The sequence below is a fragment of the Electrophorus electricus genome, chromosome 16 (assembly GCF_041902795.1).
Source record: "Electrophorus electricus isolate QZ-2024a chromosome 16, ASM4190279v1, whole genome shotgun sequence".
Classification (NCBI taxonomy): Eukaryota; Metazoa; Chordata; class Actinopteri; order Gymnotiformes; family Gymnotidae; genus Electrophorus; species Electrophorus electricus.
This window is the reverse complement of record NC_137512.1, coordinates 7,594,755-7,613,170: the sequence shown is the minus strand read 5'-3', so window position 1 is coordinate 7,613,170 and position 18,416 is coordinate 7,594,755. Positions and strand designations below refer to the sequence as shown.

Here is an 18,416-nt window from a genome sequence, read left to right as displayed (position 1 = left end):
TACCTAATGATGACAACCTCAGAGTGAACGCTTCCAATGGCAATTTTCGACTCCCATTTGATGTCAGCTGGGCACCATGGCAACTAGAGTTCTCTTTCAGAGGTCAGCTGTCATTGGCTGTCTATGCTTTGGCTCCTATCTCAGTAACGAATGTGTCACAGTGTATCAAGATAACATTAATTTCCTCCCCAAACAATGTCCCTACAGTGCTATAGGACCCTGGCACACACTTCCAACTCAATGACAAAACCTTAATGGTTCAGTGTAAGTTGTCATAAAGTTCATTGGAATTAAAGGCTATTTTATTCTGCTTCAGGTACTGAGGTAATATTTGTAGTCACTTAGGCAACCTGAAGAAGACGTAAAATTAGGTTCAAAATGAAATATGAAGTATCTAAAATTGATCTTCTAAATAACATAAATGCTTTTAAGCATTAGCATTTACTGATTTGTTACAAATAACACCTGGAAGTGTGTCAAAATTTCTTTCATATTTAATATTTCCAATATAACCCTGCTGTATGCACCCCGTTTTAACCTTTTCATTTCTGGCACTTATATGTTTCTGATGAATGGCAAAGTGCACAGTGTTAGCGAGCTGACTGATGGAGCCCGCTGCCCCTCCTCTTTATGGAAACGAGAATGAATATTATTATGGCAGATCTAAGCAGTGAGTTTTACCTACGGCATCAACAACAGTATGAATTGTGTGTTTTACCACGCTGTGAGAGCTTTCAGAGACCTGTGGAAGTGAACGAAATGCACCTCGGGGGTGGGGGGGGTGGAAATTCAGTGGAGATGGATAACAGTATTCTCTGTGGGCTGTAGTCTAATGCCTCACAGTGACTGGCAGGGAGAATGCACTGACCTTTACAATTGGCAGAGGAGGAGAGAATGTTCTCTGGCAGCTTTGTGTGTGTGTGTGTGTGTGTGTGTGTGTGTGTGTGTGTGTGTGTGTGTATGTGTGTTGCTGAGGGCTGTTAGGCACAAGTTCCAAATATTTAAACAAACGGAGTTTCTTACTTTTAATAAGTAGTGTTAGTTATGAGCGCTATAGGATTTTGAAGCTACTAGATAAGTGTGTGTGTGTGTGTGTGTGTATTCGTGGCCCTGTTTATATTTGTAATATTTTTCACACTCTACAGACAACTAAAAATATCACAAGCCCCAATGGGTAAGAAGCTTCAGTAATTTTCAACAGTCTAATGATAAGCGGTCAAAAGCATGATTCTTAGAATCGCAAAGTACGCCACAGAACACAACCATCGTGATGAATGCGACCATTTCCCACCATTCTTTTGTGCCGCCGAGGTATCTCATGAAGCGTTCACTGTGCCTCTGTGTGGCTTTCTTTCTTTTATTTCTCTCTATTTAATCCAATTCATTATCCAGGGCCTCTTTGTCCCTGCACTATCGGGCCACACAAAGCTCTCCACTCAGCATGGATGGTGCTTTCTTCCTCGCATTCTGTCCTTTCCTCCCCTGGGATCCAGGAACCAGGAAGAATACCTGGAGCAGGCCTTTTCCCTTTGTGTCCAGCAGTCCAGCAGGCGCAGCATACACCAAGAGTGGAAAGAGGCACCCAGCTGAAGGATAAACGCTTCTGAGAGGAACTCGCGACCAATACTAAACTTTTTTCTTTCTTTTTTTCTAGGCCCCGCTGGGCTTCCATAAGCATAGACTGTGCTAGTGGGATGCCAGAAAGTAGAGAGCGACTAATCTGCGTTTTGATTTGCTGTGAAGGCAGTAGAGAAGGCAGAGAGATTGAATAAAGGGGTTTCCGCATTTTTGGACACACCCCCCCCCAAAAAAAAAAAAAAAAAAACCACACACACAATGAAGAAAGAAACCATTCTTAAGAAGAAGAAGAAGAAATAACGTTTCCTTGCTTTTTATTCTTTAAACTCTAGCACTCTTATTTTTTAGGATGTCAGGTATGAATAAGGAGGAATAAGCAGGTAGGATGAATGTGCTGGATATCACCAATTTGATGATAAATACAAAATTGAGCATGATAAATATTTAATTTAACCACAGGTGGAATAGAGACCTAGGCTTAGCAGAGAGACATTATCTTGAACAGTGGGATCTCTGCGGGCAAAATGGAGATGAAATCTCTGCGCACTCTCTATTTGTACACTCTACTACCTGACCATTCCCCTGCAAAGCTCCTCAATGCTTCTCAGTGCTTGCACATGACATCCTTAATATAGTAACCCAGGAATGAAAAAACAAACAAACAAACAAAAAAAACAACTCCTGCTTGTCATTCTGCATCCTTCTCACATGCTCTTTTTCTCCCCTTTTCGCACTCCCTGTGGGTTCCCCGAAATCCCTGAAGTCTTTTATGGCAATTGTGAAATCATTTACCTCAAACTGAGAGAAAAAGCAACATGTTTCTCTCAAAGAAGTGATTTTCACCAGCAGAACTGAAGGACTAGATGCTGTAAATGGCTTCTAGTGTGTGTGTGTGCGTGTGTGTGCGCGTGTGTGTGTGTGTGTGTGTGGGTGTGTGTGCGTGTGTGTGTGTGTGTGTTTATGCGCATGGGGCAAGCGAGTGACAGAAGAGTGACCTGTCAGTCCCAGGTTTCCCTGAAGAGTGTGTTCTCATTGCTAAGGGAGGCTCTTATCCTGCTCTAATTAGACACGGTGAGTGCTTAGTAGAGTAGGAAGGAGCTTAAGACACAATAGCACTGTGGGCGTAGAGCCAGAATTAAGCAGCCTTCTGTGTTTTAAGGACACATCAAGAGGCATCCAGAAATACACATAAGCATGCATATAAACACACTCTGACAAATCTTCAATATTCATCTCAGTCGTACGAAAGGACAGTGGAAAATACAGCGTGTCCAAACTCCTCTTACATTAGCTACACACGCACGCACACACACACACACACACACACACACACACACACACACACACACACTCACACACACTCACACTCACACACACACACACACACATGCGCACACACAATCTAAGCTGCTTAGTAAGTTTACCAAAGACAAATATCCAAAGTGGGATGTCCACAGCTTCATTTGAAGTGAAGCCATTAAGAGAAGCAAACCAAGCACAAGCACTGTTTCTACCAGCCTGTGAATGGGTAATGCCATATGTTATTTATATGCGAAATCCACTATTTACATTACTGCCAAATTTTCAACTTTCATTCATTATTGAACTTTATACTCAGGGTGAATATAATCTTTTGACAGAAAAACACATTAACTGTAAATTTATCTTCCCTTAAATGGTTTTAATGTGCTAAATATGCATGATCAATCAATTACTGGCATCATACTGCTTTATTCATATGGGGGCATAGAACAGTAAAATAATTCAAGACCATCACTCACTATGACAATTAATCCCAATTTGAGCTTTGCACAGAAAAAGACCTGAGAGGAACCGTTCTGAAAGATGGATCTATGTTGTCTCATATGTGGTATAAATTCTTTTCGAAGAGTATGAAGGAATGTGTTTGTGTGTGTGTGTGTGTGTGTGTGTGTGTGTGTGTGTGTGTGTGTGTGTGTGTTCTTTGGTCTGTCCCTAAAGTCTAGCTTACTCCTTCACAAGTGTGTGTATGTTCCCATTAGCAGTACTATCTATATCTTATGCTAATGTTTGTGAGGCAGTGGAGGGGTTGTAGACCTCCACTGTCTTCATGATATTGAACTGTAATCTACTGGTTATGCCCCTGGAATACAAATTAGATTCAGCTTTGACTATACATGGTGATGACTCCTGTTTGCTGAAAGAGGGGGGCTGTGTGTTTGAATTCAGGTCACATACACACCTATGCTCACACATTTATTCACACTGGATAGGGTTACAGACAGGGTGCTGTCTCTTGCCAGCATCGACCCTTCTCTGGGATGACTGGAGCAAAATGTCCATAAGTATCTTTTTTTTTTCCTTAGGGGCCGGGGGTCGGGGGGGATATGGGGGGGGGGATATGAGGGCCGAACTGAGGAGGTGGTCCGACTGTTAAACACGTCTTACACATAGAGTAGATGATCTGGTTTCTCATAAAGAGAGATGGATCCATGCAAATCAGATTGGAGCAGAGGACTGCTGTCGTCAGAGAAGCATTCAGCACCCTCTCGCCTTCCAACACCCCCCCACCCTCGCACACGCACATTTCTCCCTCATCCTCTATCATGTGCTTCTAAGACCACACAATGAGCTCACACGCAGTGTATTATGAATAGCAAAACCTGGCTGAACACTACCACTGTATTGTAGGGCCACTAATCCAACTCTGAAGTAAAAATACAGTGCAGCGAGGCAATCAAGAGCAAGCAGATAACACCGGCCGTTCTTCTCCAGGAAGAAGATTAACCATTTTCTCCTGTGGAGCTCAGTATGATTCTCCAGTACCCCACTGTCACACCCCTGCACCGCTTTGCAATTAGCCTAGACACGGTGCAAATGAGACCGAACATACGATGAATAAGACACTCTTATGCTAATTAAAAAATGGTTAATGAAGCACTGCAAACCATAATGCATCGCTTTTTTATGTTTCCCTTCATGTCTCAAGAAGCACAGAAATATTATGGATTTCTTGAAGTTTGGCTTTAACAAAGGCGTAGGCCCTTAATAATATTAGAGGTTATAGAAAGTTTATAATAATACGAATTTTATTAACAACAAGGTGCTTTCTGAAACAGCATGGCATTTTTGAAAGCATCATCAGCTTCAAAGATCAGAAGCAATGGATCACAGCATTTATAAGAACAGAAGGTGCTCTTAAAGGTCTGATTTCCATGTTCTGTGCTGGCCACTCTTTTTCTTAAAGGACCTGAAGTAAACCACAGCGTTTCTGCCCAGCCCCTCTCAGACATGGGTGAACAAATTAACCTACAGCTCACCTATTTCCAGCCCATCAGAAATTCTAATTTTCCAAGACTGGGGCCATTTATTTGAATACTTTCAGGTCCATTTAATTCTCCAGCAGACCTGCTTATGGCATAGTTTCTCACATTGTAGTAAGTTTTTCATAGCATGTCTTTATGCCCCTAGAAAGAACATCACTAATAAAACTCAAGAAATAATTATAGATGGCTAGAGGCAAAACCAGGTAGGAGATTGTTCGAATGTGTCCAGATTTCTCTGGGGAGTCTCTCTGCATCCGCAGGCTGTGTGGTGTTCCCGTTGCATAATTTGCCCAGCGTTAAGCTTTTCCTTTCCTGCTTATTTTTCATTTTCTTTCTTTTTTTCTTTTTTTTTTTTTGCTGGGAAACGATTCAATGTGTTGGCAGGTTTCTGATTTTCCTGGAACCTCGGGTCACGCGGAGAGGATAGCAGGCAAACTTCTCGCCACAGCTGGAACTTTACTACTCTTACCCCATTTATTTATTTATTTATTTATTTTGCCTCTTCTTGAAAAAAATTAAACGGCAGCGTCAAGGACGCTCCATTCCCACAGAGGGATTACGCAAAGATTCCTCAACCCATAAAAAAAAACAAAAAACAACCCAAATCCAGACAGGATTCTGTTGGTGCTGATGGAGGGAGCTCCTTCTGGCAGGCAGTCCTCACATTTGGGAGTCATCTAGTTCAACATTTTAATGCTTCCATTTGGGAATATAAAAATATGCCAGTTGGTTTTTAAGTGCAGCCCTACATCACAGTCCATTATGTTTGTGCACGCATCTGCGTTATGTTCACAGTTTCTGAAGAGTTTACCATTTACCATGTCTCTGCTTCATGAGCAGAGCTGTGTTTATAGGACAGATTGTGTTCTGAAGGACCATGGACTGGATCTCAACACAGGCAGGTTCTGATAAATCCTGACAGAGTACACCTGACCAGCAAAGGCAAAGGGTTCCAGTCTGCTGAGTATGAAGAGAGTGCATCAGCCCAGCGTGCCTCTGAAGTGCTGAGGACGTTCTACTGACACCCACACGCACACAGAGAAAGAGAGAGAGAAGGGCAATGTTATATATATATATATACATTAGCCATAAGAGAAGCATCCACGCATCTGCAAGTCAGCAGTTCCATTGAGCTTATTCAGCAGCAGGGACAAGGCTCACCATGTGAAACCCGTAGTGTCAGACTGATGCTATTCTCCCGCACAAGTGGACAAGGGTTCGTTTGTTGTGTTGAGAGAAATGTACAGTTTGCAGTGCACTGCGTGCTGCATATTATGGATTGAAATATAACTGTACATAAATGTAAAGCCTGTGAAGCACCGAGGCAAGCAAGGAATTGCAGAATCATGACTTTCTTAAGCTTTTACTGGAGGACACAGTACTCTCTTGATCGGTGATGGATTATTTGCTGAAGACACACCCGGTGAAACATTTGCTCCTATTACTGGATGTCGATAGATATAGTGATGGTGTTGCAACCATTTATTTAAAAAAAAAAAAAAACTCTAATAAAAGGGGAGCATGGACTGAAGAATTATCCTTTGTAGGAAGTTTAAAGCATTTCAAAATGGGTGGTCACATGCTGGAGCTCCTATCACTCAAAGCACATGCAAAGATGGACAGTCCCTTGCTTTGTATCTGCTTTGAATATAGATGTTCACTGCCAAGAGTTTCCTCCTTTCATTTTACTGGATCTCTGCATGTGTCAGCCAGCTCCGAGGAGAAGCTCTGTTATCTCTGTTCAGATGGAGAGACAAGGCGAGATGATCTTCTTGAAGGCCTAAAAGCTGGAGCAAGAAAAAAAGAAGCCCATCTTCCGTGTGTCCCCCCAACCCCCCATTCTTCTTCCCCCTGCGATTGGCAGCTCATCGCTGATGGGTTTTCTTTCTCTGCCGAGCCGTGTCCTGCCAAACAATCACTAAACAACAGGCTCTTGTAGTCTAATCAAAGAGCAGCAGGCAGTGGGTTCGTCCACTTCACAACAGGGAGAAGAGACTCAAGCCTGTCAAAACACGGGCCTCGCAGCTCCAAGGAGGTGCGCTTTTGTGCATCCGTTTCCCTGGAGATGGCAATGGGAGAGGAGAGGAGAGGCAAAGGCCGAGAGGGAACAATGCATGTGGAAGCTTTAGACTTGATTCTGCCTGACTGTCTTTGTAATAGTTTTATGTCTTATAAAGATAAATATAGATACAATATATGAATTACCTTTCATTTTGTCAGATTATGCTCAGTGGTGTTTACAGTATTAGCCATTACCAGAATTTATTCTCCTGCACAGTCATGTATCTTTTTAAGGCAAGAACAAACAAACTCACACTTCTCCTGTCAAGAATTACTTTAGCTAAACATGGTTACATCTTGTTCCTAGAAGCAAAGCCTTTGTTCTCATGCATACATATGCATGTTGTCAAACAAAAATTCCATCTGTTGCTCCTCAGAGCTGCTTCATCCTGTTGGTGACACTTGCAGTCAGGGATGTGGGATATCAGAAAATATCTTCACTGCTGCCTATTTTAGGTTATAGTCTCGCCCCCGATATTAATTTATCTATGTTGAAAGGATGGCTTTGCACCTCGCCTGTTGCTTTTAAAGGATAAAGCAGCCTTAGATATGGCAAAGATAAGACATCCACAGGCTGAGAGAGAGAATGAGAGACAGAGCAGGAGAGTGAGAACAGGAAAGAGAGACAGAGAGTCAGGGAGAGAGAGAGAGAGAGTCAGGGAGAGAGAGAGAGAGAGAGAGAGAGAGAGAGAGAGAGAGCGAGAGAGAGAGAGAGAGAGGGAGAGATAGAGAGAGTGTGTCAGGGAGAGAGTGAGAGAGAGAGAGAGAGAGAGAGAGTCAGGGAGAGAGAGAGAGAGAGTCAGGGAGAGAGAGAGAGAGAGAGAGAGAGAGAGAGAGAGAGAGAGAGAGAGTCAGGGAGAGAGAGTCAGGGAGAGAGAGAGAGAGAGAGAGAGAGTCAGGGAGAGGGAGAGAGAGAGAGAGAGAGAGAGAGAGAGAGAGTGTCAGGGAGAGAGAGAGAGAGAGAGAGAGAGAGAGAGAGAGAGAGAGAGAGAGAGAGAGAGAGAGTCAGGGAGAGAGAGAGAGAGAGAGAGAGAGAGAGAGAGAGAGAGAGAGAGAGAGAGAGAGAGAGTCAGGGAGAGAGAGAGAGAGAGAGAGAGAGAGTCAGGGAGAGAGAGAGAGAGAGAGAGAGAGAGAGAGAGAGAGAGAGAGAGAGTGTCAGGAGAGAGAGAGAGAGAGAGAGAGAGAGAGAGAGAGAGAGAGAGAGAGAGAGAGAGTCAGGGAGAGAGAGAGAGAGAGAGAGAGAGAGAGAGAGAGAGAGAGTGTGTGTCAGGGAGAGAGAGAGAGAGAGAGAGAGTCAGGGAGAGAGAGAGAGTGTCAGGGAGAGAGAGAGAGAGAGAGAGTCAGGGAGAGAGAGAGAGAGAGAGAGAGAGAGAGAGAGAGAGAGAGAGAGAGAGAGAGAGAGAGTGTCAGGGAGAGAGAGAGAGAGAGAGAGAGAGAGAGAGAGAGTGTCAGGGAGAGAGAGAGAGAGAGAGAGAGAGAGAGAGAGTCAGGGAGAGAGAGAGAGCTCATAAGACAGAAAGAAAAACAGATAAAGGGATATAACAGCCACGAGCAACTTTGAAGAAAATGACACTAGCAAATCAGCAGTGACGCAGCACCAGGGCAGCAGACAGATGTGAGGCCCAGCTCGGCTCACCGAGTGCCGTGTGACCCTCGCTGTGATCAAACCCAAACCCAGAGTACCCTGGGAGCCCAGTGGCACTGGAATGAAGCTGCCCTAAAAAAGGAAAACAACCTTCCCATCTCCTCGGAGCGCTACATAAATCGTCTCCTTGGCGTTGTCCATTCGTCGCAGGGGAAAATGAAGGCTATTTCAGAAGATGAATATGGCCATAGTTTTCATTTATTTCTAGCAGGGCCTGGTTCGCTCAGGTTCCCTGCAGGGTGTGTGTGTGTGTGTGTGTGTGTGTGTGTGTGTGTGTGTGTGTGTGTGTGCGTGCGTGTGTGTGTGTGTGTGTGTGTGCAAGCATGCACAGGGCTGTTTCAGTGATACAGTACTGTGAGTAAATAGAGTGCACAGCTCTATACCCTTTCTATGACAGCTAAGACAGCTCTCAAAAATTACCCTCTCATTAGAATTAACACAAATGGCACTAAAAGCTGACAAGCAAAAACAGGTTTTAGGGCAAATTCTCTGACAAGCTCATTTTCGCTTTAAGTTCTCATCTTTCTCTGTATTTTATAGTGTAAGAAGATTTGTGCATATATACGCGCGCGCGCGCGTGTGTGTGTGTGTGTGTGTGTGTGTGTGTGTGTGTGTGTGTGTGTGTGTGTGTGTGTGTGAATTTCTAAGTGTTAATATGCTATTGCACATCTTAGGGACCTTATATATATTAGTGATCAGTTTATATATATCATGTGTCTGGTTTTTGTCATTTTCTTTCTCTTAGTGGTTAGCTTGCTATCTGTTGTTCTCTGTATTTTGGTTGTTTGGTTGTATTTGACTTCATCTGTCTTCTGATATATCCTTTTCATACACCTCCTCCTCTTCAAATCATCCTTTTGTTGAGGTGAAGTGTATCTGTACGTCATGCCTCTGTCTATCTCATACTGAGCGAGCAGAGAGCCTCTTTCTCAGAAAGCTTTCATGTTTTATCCATAAATCAATAGGCCCATTTGGTTGCGATAACCTGTCATGCTGGGAGACAATTGATTCTTTAATAAAACAGTGCAGTTCGATCCGACCAGCTCAGAAACGGCATCTGCGGCGTACCGGAGCATAGCTAAGAGGCATGCTACAGAGATAGCGACAGATTTTCTGTCTCGGTTGCTGCGGGACTGACACATGCACAGGATGTATCTGTCAGGTCAGAAGGGAGCAGACTTAAGCTGCTAACTGGGTATCTCAGTCGCATGACTGCAGACGGATGTGCGACGGCGATAATAACACTGCGTCCTCTTTGCGTTGACATATAGCTCCTTCTCCAGGATCACTGTGCATGAAATGCATGTGATCATGTGATCTAAAGTGATTTGATATGCTGCCTAAAGGTGCCACGAACCCTGAGCACAGTAAGACTGCCTTCTCTTACCTGTGTTAGTTTGTGCAGTTGGACTACCAATAATCTGCTCTCCTGTCTGCACAAAAACTATTTTTTCCACACCTTATTATGTAACGTGTGGTCATTACAGGGCAGAGAATACTATTCTTAGTAGTCCTCTATTTGGCTAAACATATCAAATTAAATAGCATTGTGAATATAAACAGAAATACCCTGAAGGTGATTTGCTAGCTTCTAAAGAGGTGAGTAGTTTTAACACATACTTCTGATTAATTGTGGTGAATATTTATATGTGCATTGCGTTTAAAGATAATGTTTTCAGCTCTCCAGTGAAACTTGCTGCAGAAGTGGAATGGTAGCCTACTAGTTTGAAAAGCTTTAACAGTTCAAGGACAACTGTCATACCACTGCCCCCTACAGGTAAACTAGAGCAGAACACCTTAAGTTGTTTTTATCTGATATAAGGAGTTAGTAATAGAAAGATTTGAACCACTACAAATACATATAAATGAGATGTATGCTGCATGTAAATATTTTGTTATTCAAATCCTTTCTGTATAGAAATCCCTAAAATATCTTACCTCGTATGTGACCAAACACAATTACAATCTAGAAAATATGAATTTACAAAGTAACCGCAGATTTTAAATGAAACACTCTGTGCTGTTCTGTACGCTGGTATCACCTTAATACATAACAGATTCCTTCACTTCATCACTCACACACACAGACACACACACACACACACACACACACACACACACACACACACATACAAAGCACATCATCCACAGTGTCTCTGAAGAGGTTCAGCAGAGGCACTGTAATATTTATAAAGACTTACATGGAAGACACTGAAGGAGAAGGAAATGCAGTAGATGAATCTCCTGACAGCTTTCTCTTGCTTTTGAGGCTGTGGAGACCAAGGCATCGGGAGGAGCTATGGCTAGTGGCACAGGCTTCTCCATTACGTTGGCCCAGAATTCACATGCTCCTCTCCTGTCAGAGAGAGATGGATTGCTCTCATCTCTGCAGCCTCGCCAGGACTAAAAGGAGAGGTTGCACTGAAAGTCGGTGTCCACAAACACATATTTAGAAAGTGAACGTTTACCAGGCCAAAATCACAGAAAAAGGGATCACGAAAGCTTTATTCCACACACGGAGCCGCATATTGCTTTATGTTTTCTTGGCCTCCTTTATTATTTATGTGTGGATTTGACTTTTTCAGCAGATGAAATACTGTAAGGACCATGTATTTCTCAAGACAAACAACCTCAGGCACAGCTGAAAAGGTAGATGGGCTTTTTCATGGTTGCTGTTCAACAATACTGCCTTCTCTGTCCATGGTCATGCCTTTAGTTTTGAAGCCTTGTCCTTATCTTTAGAAAAATGCAGTCATTTGTATGCAGATTATACATAGTGGGCTTGTCCAATCATCATTGGTCCTTTCCTGCCATGGTTTCACAGTGCCATCTCTCAAACTTGTTTTTTATTATAGAAAGTAACACTGCAGCATCTGTAATGTGTGATGGATTCCCACGCACAACAATTTTGACGCGTTTGCTATAATTTGTCTATACTTCCATTGTGCTAAAGTGCATTTCCAGATTTTTTTTTTGCCTTCTGTGGGTTTCTTGGCTATGAGATATGCCTCTGATAAAATGTCCTACTTCTCACACTACTGAGGATTCCTGGGAAAAGAGAAAACTCATAACAGACGCTCTGCACTTGCATCCAGCCGACTAATCCTGCTTCCTGTTCATTCCGCTTCTTTCCACATCGACAGAACGTGGACGCTTTCACTTCTGCCGCAGCCGCATATGTCTGTTTGGCCATGGGCCTGCCCAGAGGATCTTGTTGACCTGTCGTGCTTTGAAGAGGTCTGGTTAATCACGTCTTTCCACACTGAGCTGCACTCCACACCCTTGAGGCCCTCTTCAGCTGATTACACGAAGCTAGTTACAGCTGCTTACATCTGACCCGCACGCAATGATGATCCTGTCAGAACTAACAGCTGGCAGAAACACTCTTCAATCACAAGGGCCAGAGTTGTAACCTTGTCCTTGTGAGTTTTGTAAGGGGAAGGTGATGACACACTTTTTTTTTCGCATGTCCAACCCTGGGCATGTGGACCCAGTCTTGTACTGCTAATAGTACTATTAAGATCTGGACAATCAGTCAGTGAAGTGAATGAACGGGAATGAAGGATGGAGAACATTCCAAATGTTTTGCAATAGTCATAAGCATGAGAGACACATCGCTGCAACATTCGGATTTGTCGGACTTGAGATGTACAGGAACATGATTGTATTATGGCATACGCCAACGTGAGCCTCACTGGAAGCATTGTAAGGCCGATGATATCTTCAACATGACGTGTTTCACTTGCTCGCTCTATAACTTGAATCCTTTCCCTGGAGGTTGCTCACAGCCTGCCAACAAGGCAAGAGTTCTGTTCTGTGTGGAAAGTTAACAGTCAGCTTTCTGTTTGAGTCACCACTCCTCCACAGGACACTGCAGCTAGAATGACCTTCCAGAAGCATCGGAGGCCAAGTAGTTCTGGACTGACATACATCCGCAGTTATCCAAATGATAACAGCAGACAAAACTGACATAGACTTCACTCACTCTGCAAAGATTTCTCCTCTCTTTACATCTCCCTTTCTCTCTCTCTCTCTCTCTCTCTCTCTGCCTGTTTTTTTAAAGACTCTTGAATATCTCCCTGAAGTGGTTGAAGCTAGCCTACATTTGGCCCATGTGCATTGTCACAACCTACTTTACCCTTTCAGTCTTGTTTAACACTGAAGCCTGTCTTCCAATATGAACTGATTATCGATTTCCTCCATCCATTTCGCAGTTGGAATGAGACAATAAAGTCAGCCTTTTTTGTACTTGTTGGATAATTGTATGGAAATTAAATATTCTAAATATGGACTCAATGAGCAAAATAGTCCATTTCTAGAGGGCCATAAGAGAAGTTAACTTTTATTGAATGGCAAAAGCATGATTGGGAAACATTAAATTAACAAGACAAAAGAATCATATCAACTGAGCAATTTTCCTTAACTAGATTTTAACACCGCTATCAAAAGACTGCAATTTGCGGGTGTCGGGCCTAGATCGTGTTTGCGTTTATGCTCTAGGTCACTTTCTGGTTCTCGTTCTGCCTTATTTGGTGCTGTCATTCAATAAATCTACACGGGTTGGACGCAAAGCTCAAGAGGAGTACTGCACACCAGTGGTACAGGAAAGCTCGTTTACGCTTGATTCATTCGGGTGTGATGGGGACACTGACAGACGTGTGGGACCGGGCAGCTCAATTAAACACGTGGTGCAGCGCTTCGCCCTTTAGTGCTGGCCAGCTTTCCCAAAGCCTAAGTGGAAGCGACACAGCGAAGACGAACTGGTGGCCAGCGAGGCATGAGACTCACGCTCTGGGAATCTCTGGGACTGCAAGAACTAGCGTCTGGCTGCGAGCTGGCGTGCAGAGGGGGCGATATAAATATTGAACAGGTGGCTCCCGTAGCGTAACGAAAGGCTCGGGAGATGATGATGATGATGGATCTGGCGGCCAAAATCACGGACTCCTCTTACTCACGGTGCGGGCTAATTCCCTCCTCGAACCTGTCACTCAGAGCTAATGGACGCGAATACAAGCGCCTTTGCTAATAAACCTTTTCGTCGCCAGATAATTTCTTTGGTTTTTCCCCCCTCTGTCTTTCCCTACTGCTTCAGGTCATTTATTTGCAGTTCTAAGTAGGCCAGTATGATTAATAATTAAAATAAATTGCATAATGCTATAGACAGTGGCCTATTAATAACGAATAGCTACTAGGGGGTTACAATTGGCACAAAACAATAACTGACGCTGCTAATTTGTTCTTAACATGCCAGGAACACGTTTCGCATACAGAAATGAATACGTTTAATGTTTGCAAACACTATTACAATTTTGTGAAAGGTTGTCTCACCCAAATTTAGATTCTGCCCATTTGCAGATGTCCCACTCAACAATGGAATAGTCGTGTTCCTTCAGGCCTTTACTCCTGTTTTCTTACTGGCTGTTAACCTAAACTGCATGTGCTTTTCACAATGCACAAATACCCCCAGACCACAAATATCATGGCCACCCCCAACAAATGCCTCCACAGCCCAAATAGCCTCTTCAAATACCCTACCTTCTACCAAAATCCATAAGCCACTCACAGAGGCCAGCTATACTTCTCTACACATAACAAATTCAAATACCTATTCTCAGATACCTCTTCCACCATACAGTGGGACGTGCTGGTGATTCTACACATGATTATGTCCTTTTTAAAGGTCTATCTGTACTGTATCTGTAAAATGGATTGAGCAGTTAAAGATGCTTTAAACAATATAATAGGAAAGCAGTATATACTCACATTTCCATTTTTTCTCATATTTTTGATCTTATTAAAAGCACCCATTTATTGTACCCTGACTAGCACGTAATATCCTTGAACTGAACTTTGCAGCGTTTCAGTAGGTTGTAAAATATCACCTCTGCAGAAGGTCTGCAGAAATGGAAAGCGGGACAAACACATGTTTGCTGTCGGTAAACTGATAATGACCTCTCTTGCTAAGTGTTTCTGGGATATACTATGGGATATAGATTAACTTCCATTGTATAATTAATTCTTTCAGTGCGCTGGCTTAGTGTGATTTAGACCTTATTGGAATGAAAGATGATGTCATAAAACCCTACTCACTCTTTAGCCCTCTTGCTGACCTCCATTGCCTTCTCATTTAGGGCTGTAAATACGTGTGAAATGGGTCCTAATCCCATTCTTCTAATGGGTGCCAGAGAGTGACAGGCCTTTGCCATAAAGGCCTGAAGGCAACTTAGGAATGCAGTTGATTCATTGCAAGACAGAATTTATGTCCTGTGCCTGTAACACAGAATGGTGTTTGTGTGTGTGTGTGTGTGTGTGTGTGTGTGTGTGTGTGTGTCTGGTCTGTGCCTGTGTCTTTGTTTTTCATATTCATCCTATCTTATCCAGCCACCCACCCACCCAAAAATATACAAAAGAATTGGACGCCAAAATGGAACTGTAATGGCAAGTCTTATATGAGGACTATAGTGTAATAGATCTGTTGCACCATAGCACTTTCAGGGTAGGAGGGAGAAGGAGAGAGCGTGGGGGGGGGGGGTTCAGAGGTAGACTTGCACTCTTAAAGCACCACAAAGGAAGGAAACAGTAAATTTTAAGACCAATGTTTAGACATATCCGTGTAGTCATGCCAGTAAAGGAAGTGTGTTCTTTACAGTCACTGGCTCTCTGATGCTGAACAGACCATGCCTACCCTGATCAATAAGTTATTTCAAAGCAGCAGTCTGAAAATTCTCCTTCAATGTTACAAATTGTCCCTCATCCAAATTATTGTGCATAATTTTAATTTTCAGAAAAACATATGTATCATAGAGTAAAAGAATATAGTTTTTGAACCCTTTGAATTTTTTTTACATAAATTGTATTTAGAATGTGATCTTATTTTTATATAATAAAAATGTATAAAAAATATAATATCATATATATTAAAGTCTTATTTAACATACACATACAGAGTTCACAGTGCATACCACTTTGGACAAATGGTTTAAACCATGAAGGACACAGGCTGAAAAACTAAGCTTTCCTTATGCTTAGTAAGTAGCAGAACCAACTTTGTTGCCAATAACTTCAACCAGATGCTTTGCCAGTCAATCCTGCATAGAGGTTAGGGCATATTTTGGCCTGTTTCTATATATTTTACTGTTTCAGTTCATATTTTTAGATGTCCTACTTAAATGGCTTGTTTCAAATCACACCACAGCATTTCAGCGAGACAGATCAGTACTCGGCCATTCTAAAATGCAGAGTTTTGTCTATTTAAGCCAGTTTTTTCATTTATGTTTTGGAATATTTTCATGTTGAAATGCTCAATGATTAACTGGTCTTTAGCAAATCAGGTGGATTCTAGCAAACCCAGGATGGACAGGGGTTGTGTTTGTTTGTTTGTTTGTTTTTGTTTGTTTGTTTGTTCTCAAAGGAGTGGTTTCTTTTGTGTCGACCTCCCACGAATGATAACTTGGCTCAGCTTTTTCTTAGGCAAGGCTTATGAACACAGATATTTATCAAGTGCAGTAGATGTCTACTAAGCTTTTTCTGCCACCATATAAGGTTCTGTATCACTTGTATAAGCTCTCTATGGATTCCACTCAAGCTCATCTGTAGAACACCTACAGCTACAGCAAGTAGCAATAGTGACTACAGACTAATGGGGACCCAAGTCTTTAGAACTCGTTTTAGGATCTTTTCAATCCTAAGAGCTTCAACAACTTTTCTTCCTCAGAGATCTTCCGAAAGCTTTCTTTGATCAAGCCATGTTTGAACATAATTCCTTGGCGAAGGGCTGGTAACCAAAGCTGTGAAGACATTTATAAGGCAGGGCATGTCATACACATGACAGTTATTCTGTGTTCAACAGGTAGTTATCCTGAAGGTTCCCATATGTTTTTCCAACAGTTGATCTGTTGTTAAAAGAAATGGCTATGTAAAATGTGCTGTCTGCTAAATAAAACTTCATGTATTTATTAGTAGTACTTAAGTAACTTAAGTAATCAGACTACATTTAAGAAGGAAATCACAAAAATACATTTTTCTTATGTCTGTAGCATATCTTTGTGATCAGAATGATTTCTCCTTTATAGGCAATTAACTGATATCTAATTAAATCAATACATCAGATCAAATAATGAGATCAATACCTAAATGAGATCAATGGACACATTTGTTATTGGAAAACAGTATTTAACTTTGTTTGGAATAATATAGTGAGATCAACAGAGCTTGATCCATACCCCAATGACAGAACAAAGCCACCATATTATGCCTTTCTCTCTCTCTCTCTCTCTCTCTCTCTCTCTCTCTCTCTCTCTCTCTCTCTCTCTCTCTCTGTGTGTGTGTGTCTGTCTTTCTCTGCATTACACCATCTCTCACCATCGAAAATGTCTCAAATTGCTCTGTGGGCTGTATTCTTCAGCAGGTGTCCTATACCTCACTCATATATATCTTCATTCGGTGCTGCTGCTCCTGCTCCAGTGAGACATAGCCAGTGAGAAACTAAAGAGACTGAGAGAGAAAAGAGAGAAAAAAAGATCAATTTAGTCTCACCCACAGCTTTCCTTCAGGCTAGTGCCTGAAGCTCAATCACCTTCATTCTCCCCGTCAGTGGTCCCTGATCAGGAATTCCATTACCAGTGAGCCAGTGAAATATACTTAACAAGAAAGTGACCAATTTTTCAGTATCAGCCTATGTTTATTAAAAATGTGTATGATTGAAGGGAAAAATAAATATTTATCAAAACCCACATTGTTGCAAAATATACTGTATGTTGCTGTTTAATGACCTGGCATTCATAGCATTCATTCATAGCCATTTATCAAGTCAATACCTCATATATCCAGAATAATGAACCAAGCCAGTAACCAGCCCCTGATAACCACAAGTGTTTATAGAGAGAGCCGTGAGAGTTGCCATTATTTATATGCTCTGTGCTTTAGCTCAGCTTATCAGCACCCTTCTCTGCTTCCGTCTCGTATTTCCCCGGCCCAAACACTCACGCTTTCCCCATCCCGTGGTATAATATAGGAAACTCATGGCAGATACGGCACACTGTATACTAAACCCACACTCACTAGCCAATTTATTAGAAACACCTACCTTGTGGGTCCAGCTTTAAGGTGTACTATAAGACTATAGCTGATCTGTTCCCACGCACAGTTTGTCTTAGCTATCCTCTAACACTCGTCAACCCATCAAAGACATTGACAAGTGGAAAACTCCAACATGACCGCTGTGCGTGACACACTTATACCAGCACAATACCGATAGGCATGCCAGTACCATGTCAGTGTTACTGCAATGATAAAAATAGTTCACCACCTAAATAATTTCCAGTCAGCAGTGGTCAGAAAGTGACTAATGATGAACAAAAAAGCAGGAAGGCTAACTAAACTAGCAGGCAGCTTGCAAATTGCAATGCGCAGGCAAGAGTCTGTATCTCTCCACGCATAGAATACTGCTATAGATGGGTAACTGCTGGAGCTAATACAGGCCAAGCTTACTAAGAATACGAAGTCATCAGTTCAGTGGCATATGCAAAAAAACCTTTCTGTACACCTTTGGTAAGTCTGCTCTATGTTGTACATACAAAATGCATTCGCACACGCAAATCGCTTAGTCTGGCCTAAAGTGGCCAGTGAGTGTGCGTGAATGAACGGTATTTCGGTCGACTAGTGAGTGTGTTATACACTTGCAGAAACAAAAAAAGAATTTCACTTAGATTTTTTTAATGACTATTGCACGTAGATGTTAAACGTATGCCGACTTAGATCTACATAAGAGATATATACAATAGATAAACTATTATATAAACATACAATGTGTTTTATGTTGCAGTTTG

At 42.2% G+C, this 18,416-nt stretch overlaps 1 long non-coding RNA gene across 1 annotated transcript; it reads right to left on the bottom strand.

Moving 5' to 3' along the window:
* Window positions 1-16,148: 16,148 nt before the first annotated feature.
* On the bottom strand, window positions 16,149-17,858 carry LOC145651639 (uncharacterized). Its single transcript, XR_014117406.1, has 3 exons — window positions 17,675-17,858; window positions 16,951-17,082; window positions 16,149-16,376 (listed from the first exon to the last, which is right to left on the bottom strand). It is a non-coding gene; the product is annotated as an uncharacterized LOC145651639 (long non-coding RNA).
* Window positions 17,859-18,416: the final 558 nt, after the last annotated feature.